The sequence below is a fragment of the Mus pahari genome, chromosome 3 (genome assembly GCF_900095145.1).
Source record: "Mus pahari chromosome 3, PAHARI_EIJ_v1.1, whole genome shotgun sequence".
Taxonomy (NCBI): Eukaryota; Metazoa; Chordata; class Mammalia; order Rodentia; family Muridae; genus Mus; species Mus pahari.
In genome coordinates, this window is record NC_034592.1 from 116,368,081 (window position 1) to 116,371,636 (window position 3,556).

Consider the following 3,556-nt stretch of genomic DNA (forward strand, 5'->3'; position numbering starts at 1 on the left):
ATGATGCAGTGGACCAAACAGGAAAGTGAGACTTGAGAAAGCCACTTTCCAATTCTTGTCAGGACACCTAACTGATGGGTATTAGCAGTGACTTAGGCTTGTTATGCTATGGCGTATTGCTCAAAAATTTGGGAGGATTTGACTAAGAAATATCTCCTGAATATGATTTTTTTTCTTTTGATACATGGTCTCACTATGTAGCCCGGGCTAGTCTAGAAGTTGGACTCCCCATGTCTAGGTCTTTTGAGTGCTGGGACTATACTGATGTGTGCTGCAATGCTTAGGGCACAGGAATTTTCATATATGCATAGGAAGAAATGAAATTTATCTATAAATGAAGCAGTTACAATGACTAATATTTTTATGGTTTTGGAGAAGGAAGAAAATTCAGCTTCATGAATTTTTTTTACAGAAAAATTTTTATTAGACTTAGGAATTCTATTAGAGTACTCACTTCGGCAGCACATATACTAAAATTGGAATGATACAGAGAAGATTAGCATGGAATGTAAATAAAGAAAATATCTAATAAAAAAAGAAAAAAAAATTCTATTAGATGTGTGATTTAAGGCTTACCTTGGAAACACAATGAGCCTAAACTTGTCTGCTTTTAGTTGTTTGTTAGTTAGCAAATACATTATTGCTTATATAAACCACAGGTTTCAGTGTTTCTAAGTGCTGGCATTTCTGACATTTTGAGTGAGAGCTTTCTTGATTGTGGATGCCCTCCTGGCCATTGTGAGAGATTTATGGCATTCCTGTCCCACTAGATGCCAGCAGAGCACCCCATAGATTAACTGTGAACAGCCAAGAACCACTCTAGACATCTTTGGGGGGTAGCCAGGGTATAAATGTTTCTTGGGAAAGAGCCTCTACTTTAAGAATGTGTGTATGATAATTTTACTGGTATGTTTCTCAGCTCCTAATTGATCTACGTTTTTTTCCATTGCCTTAGTCTGTGGCACAGTTGAAGTAATAAACAAACTGAATGTTAATGCTTCCTGGAAGACATTTATTCTTGTTCCAAAGCAGCTGTGTTCCCCGTGGTGACTGAACAGGCTCAGGTTGTCATTGTTACTGGTTTCCACAGTTGTGAAGACAATATTTAAAACTCACACAGAAAACTGGCCACGACTCTTGGGTGGATAGAGCTGGAAGTGGCCTGCCTCCCTCAGGTTTGTTCACAGATCATGGTGGGCTCTAGGCACATCATTTTCCTAAATGCAGAGGGCCTGGGGACTACCTGAGAACACGCGTACATATGGTTTATGAGTTATCTACTACATTAAACCTTTACAGCGTGGAGAATTGGCTGCTTATGGTGGAAGCCCAGAGGGAATTTTCCACTTATCTGCCATCTTGTATCTTGGGAGAGGCCACTAATAACGACAGCGGAGATTGTTCTCCAATTCTTCCTTGTGCTTTGTGCTGTTCTTTATTAACTGCTTCTAACACAAGTCTTCATGGTGATATCTTAGTTGCCCAACAGTATTTTCTAAAGTTCTACCTCATCAACTTTTCCTTTAAATAAGTCTCCAGAGAAGGTAGCAATATAAATTAATTTGAAGTTGGCTGGGGAGGGGGGGAGCAGCAGCTTGCAGTGTATGATGGGTACTTTGCCTTCTTAGGCCTATGAACTTCTAGTGCCTAATGGGAGCAGAGAGTGTACTCGTGTTTGGAAACCTGTGATCCACAGGAGTTTAACCCTCTTGCTGTGAATAAATATAAGCCCTTTGATCAGCTGTCACTTAGACAAAGGAAATAAGGCAGCCAAATGTGATTACCCTCCCCTCTATCAATAAGCCCATTAATAAAAGTGTGGGTTTTTAGTAACTTCTGGCTTCATTTGAAGCAGATAGGAATGCAAAGGATGAGACAAAACCTGCCAGTTTCCCTGAAACTCTTGCCTTATGTCCCAAGCCTCACCCCATCCTTGGCCACCACATGTCAGTGTCTGACCTTGCATCTGTGCCTCTGAAAATGAGTTGTCCAACTGGCAGTGCCTCTTCCCCAGACCCAGCTGTTCCTTCCATCTCCAGAAGGAGCAAAACACATGCCTTATCATCATAAGTAAACACTTTATCCACAACCAAATTGGTCCTTAACTTTAAAAATTATTTTCATTTCTTTTCTGAGATTTGCGTACACAAGTACTATATTTAATATACATTTATATTAAATGAATGTAATTTATATTATACTAATATAATATAAATTATATTAATATAGATATTATATTTACCTTTAAATACAGGAAGCATTTCTACTTTTCCTGTTCTCTCCCAACCCCCACTACCTCTCAAATTCAGTATATCTTTAACAATTATTGTTTTATACACACACACACACACACACACACACACACAGGTATATATACAGCCTACTGAGTCCATTTGGCATTGGTCATGTTTATGTGTTTTGTACTGACTTCTTGAGATTGGATAACGTATCAGACAGTTTATCTCATTACTTGCCTGTAGCTCTTCTAGTGAGATTTCCCACATCCATACTGGCATGCCAGTGGGTGGTGTCATTGTGCAGGCCTTGTTCAGGTGAGGATATTTTTGAGATTTCATAGGTTTAGTGTTCCTGTTGCACAGAGAGTTACACCATCTCATAGTAGATATTCTGGCCCCTCTGGCTCTTACAATCTTTCCCACTCCTCTTACCTGATGGGCCATCGGGGAGTAGGGGCTGTATTGTAGATGTGCAATAGGTATCAGGCATTAGCTCTTCTTTATAGCTGGGTTCACTACATCCATGACCCTTCCCTTTCCAGTAGGCATTAGAAATAATGTAATTTAGTATGTTTCATTTAGTTAGGAAACAAGTTACCTATTTACTGTTGAACATTCCAAGCTACTTTCCTTGCTTACTATAGCACAAAAGCATCTTTTAGTCACCGAAGAACTTGTATACATAAATGGGGGCAGTATATTATAATTGTGTAAGGGTGTACATTATGCTGTCTGATCACTCAGGCAAGACACTGATCTAAAATCTTGCTTGAACTTAAACATAGCACTCAGTTCTATTTTTCCTCATCTCATCTGTGAAAAATGATAATAATAACAGTAATAATAATAATGGTAATACACCTACTGCATTATGTAAGAATAGTCTATAAATGTTGAAGTCTCATAGGCGTGGTTACATATATATCACATTAGCATCTTCATTATAGTGCAAAGGTAATCTGATATATCCTCAAGAATCCTCTACAAAAGTCCAATTATGACTCCAGAAAGATAAGAGTGGCCAGTCATAAAGCACAGGTACAGCAGGTTGTCACCGAGGCAGATGTCAGATATATTGCAAATCTAACATTTCAAAGTGGCTTTGATAGTTGGCACTCTACTTTAAGGAAGAATTTTGCATTCCCCAGAATAAAAGAGTGGGCAATTATAATTCTCTAAGAATCATCAATAGATGAGAGAGAGAGAGAGAGAGAGAGAGAGAGAGAGAGAGAGAGAGAGAGAGAGAGAGAGGAGTGGAGAAAAAAGAAATTGGGAAAGTGTGATGAGGAGGGTGTATGTTGTAAAATTATCTCCTTACA

General features: G+C 38.8%; 1 non-coding gene across 1 annotated transcript; it reads left to right on the forward strand.

The window, feature by feature from the left end:
- The first annotated feature begins 446 nt into the window (after positions 1-446).
- LOC115063667 lies at positions 447-553 on the forward strand. Its single transcript, XR_003843551.1, has one exon. It is a non-coding gene; the product is annotated as a U6 spliceosomal RNA (small nuclear RNA).
- The last annotated feature ends 3,003 nt before the right edge of the window (positions 554-3,556 follow it).